Source organism: Penaeus monodon, chromosome 9, assembly GCF_015228065.2.
Source record: "Penaeus monodon isolate SGIC_2016 chromosome 9, NSTDA_Pmon_1, whole genome shotgun sequence".
Taxonomy (NCBI): domain Eukaryota; kingdom Metazoa; phylum Arthropoda; class Malacostraca; order Decapoda; family Penaeidae; genus Penaeus; species Penaeus monodon.
This window is the reverse complement of record NC_051394.1, coordinates 10357107-10364606: the sequence shown is the minus strand read 5'-3', so window position 1 is coordinate 10364606 and position 7500 is coordinate 10357107.

The following is a 7500-nucleotide window of genomic DNA, read 5'->3' as shown; positions in this document are numbered from 1 at the left end:
TCAGATAATTTTACTCCCTTTCAAACTGATCAAATTTGCAAATGCGTGAGTCCTAGTCCGTCAAAGATTTCCTGAAATCTTTATAAATTTTAGGTGACACGTGAAACTGAGTGGTACGCTATCAATCAAAACGAAGTTTGCATAAGCAAATAACAGTCGAGCCCATTTTTTTTCTCCATATTCACATCAGTCAGTCATCTTCACATTAGTCATTAGCTCTTCCCAGTTAAAATTTCAGGCTGATCGAAATGAATACAGGAGTAATCTTTACATTTCCCTGCTTTGTGATAGTCTCGGTGAGTTAGACAAAGAACTGCCCTTGTTTCCAGGTCTAAAATAGGCGTTTATTAAGTTTTCCTTTCTATGTAGAAAATTTATGACTGAGAATTAATATTTTCACAATACAAGAGATGCATTTAACCGGTTTTGATATATATTATATATATGATATATATATATATATAAATATATATATGCATATGTATATATATATATAATATATATATATCTATATAGATTTATATATATCCAAGTATATATATATATAATATATATATATAATAGTAATATATATATATATTATAATATATATATATATGCATATTTATCTATTACCTATATATATATATATATATAATATCTATATATCTATATATATATATATATTATATATATATATATATATATATATTGTGTGTTGTGTGTGTTGTGTGTGTGTGTGTGTGTGGTGTGTGTGTGTGTGTGTATATATATATATATATATATATATAATATATATATATATATATATATATATATATATATATAAGCTATTATATATATTTGTGGTGTGTGTGTGTGTGTGTGTGTGTGTGTGTGTGTGTGTGTGTGTGAGTGTGTGTGTTGTGTGTGTGTGTGTGGTGGTGTATATATATATATATCTATATATATAGATATATATATATATATATTATATATACACATATCTATATATAATATATAATTATATATTATATATCTATATATATATATATATATATATATCTATATATCTATATAATCTTATATATGTGGGGGGGGTCACGAATGTCATGTGTGCACACACACATGCACCTGCCCCCCCCCACACACACACATAAATGGATAGATACACAGATAGATAAATGGTGCGCAATTCAACTTTATTGATTTTGAATCTCCAAGTACTGGAGCCCCCCCAACCTGGTGCCAGCAGTGCCAAGCGAGTTGCATGGAAGACCTAGGTGCCGTAGAGAGCGTAAAATTCAATGCTATGAGAATTCAAGCAAAGATTTTTTTGTGGTTTATTGTAAATCCAATCGTCGAAGACAAAGGAAAATGGAAACGATGTCTGGCGAGAGGAGAATAAACTGAACTTTGCTCGAGTAAACAACGGATAACCGCTACAGTAGCCAGGACTTTTGGTAAAGATGGCGGCAAAACTTTGATATAAACACTGTTAAAGATTATATTTCCATTGTAGAATCACCTATAAGAATCCAATTTACTTAGAAAATATTGCACAAGATCGTGAAAAATGGTGGACTACCAGCCGAGTCTCGCCTTCCCTTCCCTTGACCAAGTGTGAGTATCCGGCCAGTAACCTCGGCCGATCTCGAAGGACATAATTCACGCAACTTCACCTGAATGAGCGGCTATCCCTCGCCAGCACATCTTTTGTAAAGCTGTCAGTTAAGCTAACCAAGAGCAGTATAATTAGGGAGGCCTTCCTTTACGCCCGGCGCCAAAACAGCGGTGAGTCAATATACAGGAAGTCAGCCCTTATCAATTTGCTTCAGGGCCGCGCGAGAGCCCTGCGCACACAAATGGCGCTTTAGGGAATGTGCACACACGTGCGTATGCATACAGACGTAGACTGTAAATTGCACTGGCAAAATACTTATGTCTCTGTATATGTATATCCCTCTCTCAATCCTTATATATATATATATATATATATATCTATATTATATATATATCTATAATATATAATATATATATTATATATATATATATATAGATATATATATATATATGATGCATAATGTATATAATATAAGAATATTTTTAATAATATATATAATATAATATAACATATATGATATAATATATTATCTAATTATATATAATAATCAATAAATAAAATATATATATATATATATATATATAGTATATATATATATATCTATCTATAATATATATATATATACACCACACACACCACACACTCACACACCACATGTGTGTTGTGTGCTTATGTGTATATATATAATATATATAGATATATATTATATATATATATATTTATATTATTATATATATATATTATTATATATATATATATTATATATATATGCATAAATACACACACACACACACACAACACCACACCCACGTTGTGTGTGTGTGCTTATATGTAATCTATTATATGAAATATATATATTATCTATATATATCTAGATATCTATATGTCTATATATATATATATATATATATATATAATACTATATATAATAATTATATAATTTATGCATAACACACACACACACACACACACACACATGGTGTGTGTGTTCTTATATGTATATATAGTAATATATATATATATATATATATATATATATATATATATATCTATATATATATATATATATATATGTATATAATATATATATATTATATATCAATATATATATATTATATATTATAATATATATATATTATATATATAATATATAATATATATATATATATATATGGCTAATACACACACACCATTACACACACACCACACACACCTTCTTCTATTATTTTAACGGTAGGTTCATGTTTAGCCGCCGGGTCCTAGCATGATACTTAATTGTGTTTTCATGTTGTGATGATGCTCTTGGAGTGAGTACGTGGGAGGGTCCCCAGTTCCTTCTCCACGGAGATTGCCGTGTTACCTTTTAGGTAATTCATTCTCTCTATTTATCCGGGCTTTAGACCAGCACGTCGTGACAGTCCACACACACACACCCGCACCACACACACACACACGACACACACATAATATATTATATATTTATATGTATATATATATATATATATATATATATATATATATATATATATATATAATAAATATATAATATATATACACAATATATCATATATACAATATTATATTATACAATATATATATATATTATATAATATATATATAATATATATTAGTTGTATATATATATATATATATATATAATTATATATATATATATATATATACTATATATACACAAAAATTTATATATCTATATATATATCTATAATATATATATCTCCCTATATTATTATCATATAATATCTATATATATATTAGATATATATATAGATATATAGTATATATTATAATATACCTATATATTACAACATAATGTGTATATCTATTTATATATATATATATATATATATATCTATATATATATCTATCTATATAGTATCTTATATCATATATATACATACTACACCACGCACACAAACCCACAACACACATACACACAACACACACACAGCCACATATATATATATATTAGCTATATATATATATAAATTATATATAGTATATATATAGTATATATATATCTATATATATATATATATATATATTCTATATATATATATTATCTCTATATGATCTATATAATATATAGATATACATCTATATATATATATATATTAGATAAATATATATATATAGATATATTATATATATGAATGTCGTATCAAGATTTTCATATTAAAAAAGGAAATATTTCTTACTGCTGCAAAGCGGTCATAAAAACAGTTTTAACCAGTTTTTCTTATTCTGTATACTATTGTTACTAATGATAAGGTGGCATATTACAACGGGTTTAATATTAGCAATAACAAATATCAGAAAATGACAGGAATATTCTTTTCTAAATCAAATGGTTAACTTTAACTTTATACATTATGATAGATAAAAAAAAAAAGAGATGGGATCAAGACAGTCACCCCTCACTCCCCAGTATTTCCTTTATTTACTTAGACAAATACGTTGTCAACCCTTGCCTTCTAAGTTTTACAATTTCCCTTTTCTACACTTTGGTCTACTGTTCCTTTCACAGGCCATTACTTGGCAGAATCGGAATTGTCAACTTTGACAAATTCCATTGCTGTTTCCAAGGGCAGGAAAAATTATGAAAAAAAATAAAATCCTGTTGTCATTGCCTCATTTTCCTCAACCTCTCTGTGCATATGAGATGAGAACAAAGACCTGTCTTAGTTATCACCATTCAGTTCATAAGGATTCAACGTTTATGTTAATTCACTTATCAAACACTACAACCTTCAGTTTCTGGGTAAAACAAGGTTTTTTGGTTTGCTGCACTTAACATATCTGTGTGCGAGATGGAAGCAAAGACACATATGGCGAAAGGTTATGAATATCTGCTGGCTACTTCCCACTGAATTAACAAATTAATCCAAACCAACCATTCATAGATAATTATCATAATTCTACTCCATTAGTTCTAATACTAATTTTTGCTATGGTGATATGTCTGTAAAATAGAAATATGTAAAAAAACATTTTGATGGGGTTTGGCAATTCTACATGGTCCAGACATCTTACTAATAACTAATGCACCTTTTAAATGAAACAATATTCACTAACTCTAACCTTGCTTACTACTTTTGATACATATTCAGCAAAACCATTTTTTATGGATACTCTTGCAGCTACATCATTTTTATATTTAAATCTTTTTTTTTAGGCCCCCATTTTTAAAACCCAACTTTTCACATTACTTTAAATTTGCTTTCCCCTTTGCCCCTTTTGGGTTTCACTCGCCCGAAAGCAAACAGGGCCCTAGGGGGTAGCTACCTTATTTCCCTTCCCCTTTTTAGGGAGGGGCCTTTTTAAATCCAAAGGGATGCCCCAAATTAGTATTTTTTCCAAAATCAGGCTGCTTTTTCCCTTGGGTTTGGTTTAAAATCTTTAAATCCTGGACGCGTCCGGTCAGGAGAGGGCTGGGTTTTAACTGGGCGGGGGATCCCTTTCCGCCCGCCTTTGGGGTTCTCCCCAAGGGGGGTTTTCCCTCTTTTTTTTTTTTTTTTTTGACGCCCATGCCTATGCGCTGCTCTGAATCCCTGGTGCTGCATGTCTATAGTCTTTTTAAAAACCCAGTATGTTATGCCAAAATTTCCCTTTTTTCATCATAAATTACTATTACCGATTTTGGTTTTTTCACCCTAAATTTTTTAAAAAAATTATTTGCTTTTTATAAAAAACCCCCAAAAAAAAGGGAACAAAAAAACAAATTCCTAAAACCGCTGACAATACACACACACACATACAAAACCACACACCCCACACCACCCACAACCACACAAACCCCAACACACACACACACAAAACACACACACAAAATACAACAAACCCCAACCACACACATAGGGGCACACACACACACTGTACAGGGGAGAAAATAAGTGTGCGGTTTGGACCCAGGGGCCCCTCACCTCGCCCCCCCATGCTTTCTGCATTTTCGCTATGGGGTCCTCCAGCTGGAACGGCACTACTTATCCCGAGAATGACCTGGGCCCTTAGAGATTCGTGCTAAGCTACCACCGCTTGAGTTCAGCCCTGGGCCTCCCCCCGGGGCGGGCTGACTTGACCTCCCCCAGGCCCGTTCCCCCTTTTAACAAGTGTAGCGTCGTGTAGCGTGTTTCACCCCTTTCCGGTGTTTTGCGTCCCGGGGGGGCCCAATGTACAGAGTAGGGCATCCCTTTTTGCAATCTGGTGGCAGGGGTGCTGCGTCCTTCCGGCTCGCAGTTTGAAGAAAACCTTCAAAGAAAACCCGGTCGACCGCTTAAAGACATGGCTAAAAAAAAAAAAAAAAAACCCTAAGTCCCAAGTTTGGGCCCTTTTTTTTTTTTTTTTCCCTTCCTTCTCCCATACGGGGTTAACCCCCTGTTTTTTTTTTGGGGTTTAAAAAGGTGTAATGACAGCAAATGGCACGTTCCAATTCACTTTTCCCCTTCACCTCAGATCGCATTTCCTTTGCGATCGAGTATGTGCCCCTTTAAACATCAATATCGTTCGTTAGTTAATTTTAAAAAATTTATTTTCTTCTTTTGGGAGATTTATATTGTTTCATCTGCAAACAAATTTTAAAACGTGTTCGTGATTTTACTTATCACGAAATAATTTTTTTTACCCCCCCTCCGCCCCGCCCTGACCGCCCCCTTTTCCCTTTCTTTTTTGCGGTCATTTTGGATTAAAAAAAAAGGTTTTTTTCCCGGCTTGACCTGATTTCACTTCTTTTTTCCCCGGTCGGGGGGGCAACAGGGGAAAGGGATCAAATTGACAGTTTGGGTTTTCCCCTGTTTTTTGGTTGTTTTTTTTGTTGACACCTTGGTGACAATTTTATGGGCGTAGAGCGAAGGTGTAACGCAATTTCTTTAAATTTTGTATTATTTGAATATAGCGTAGGATCTTTCCCCCTAAACATAGTGCACAGGGGTTGCCCGATATTTCCCCCGGGGTTTCAAAACGCCAAAAAAGATCGTTTCTCCCTCGTTCCCAAAATGGTACAAAAAACCAAAATTATTCATTGGGACCCTTTTTAGTCGGTGTGACCCGCTTTTTAGGGCCCGTTTTAAATTAAAAATGGACTAGGGTTTAAGCTAAATCATTTTTTCCCTTTTTAATCCCCCTTTTACCTCCTTTAAGTCGCTTTTCATGTTTTTTGGGGAAAACCCCAAACGTTTGGGGGATTTATGAAAATTTATATATCCTTTGGGAAATTTTTTGAGCCCCAAACACAAAAACGCAGAAAAAGAGCAGGTTTTTTATATTTCCCGGCTCGAGCCCCTCATCATATACGGCTTTGGGTATAGGATCCCCCGTTAAAATGTTTTATTTGGGGTCTGACACGCAAAACTAACTTGTACCCCGGTAGTTCCTTTTTTGACCCCGAGAAAATTTTCTTTATAAAAAATTGGCGAAATTTTTTTTTGGGCCCCCTTCATTCATGGGTAAAAATTTTGGGGGGGATTCATTTTATGTTTTAATTCATTGTGGGAGTTGAAAAAATCTTAAGTAGCAGCATTTTATAATTTTTCTTCAGTTTTTTTTATAGTGAACGTTAAAATTTGTGTTTGTGATTCCCTTTTTCTGGGAAGGGGGCCCCTTTTCGCTTTTTCCCCCTCATTAACCAGCTTCACTCACCCCACGCATACATGCGTCTGTTTTGAGAAGACTCGAACTGAGTACAAGTTTTTTTCTATTTCTTCTCTGTGGGGCGATGTGGTTCAAATAAAAATACCCCGGAAAAGCCCTTGTCGTTTCCCCAATTTTACTCTCAATCTATCAGAGATGGGTAGTTTTAAGCTAGGGCCCATGCCGGGCCCCTACTGAAAGTTTTCCCTCTTCTATTTTTTTCATTTCTTAGTGAAAAAAAAAACCAAAAAAAAAAAAAGGAAATAATTTAAAAA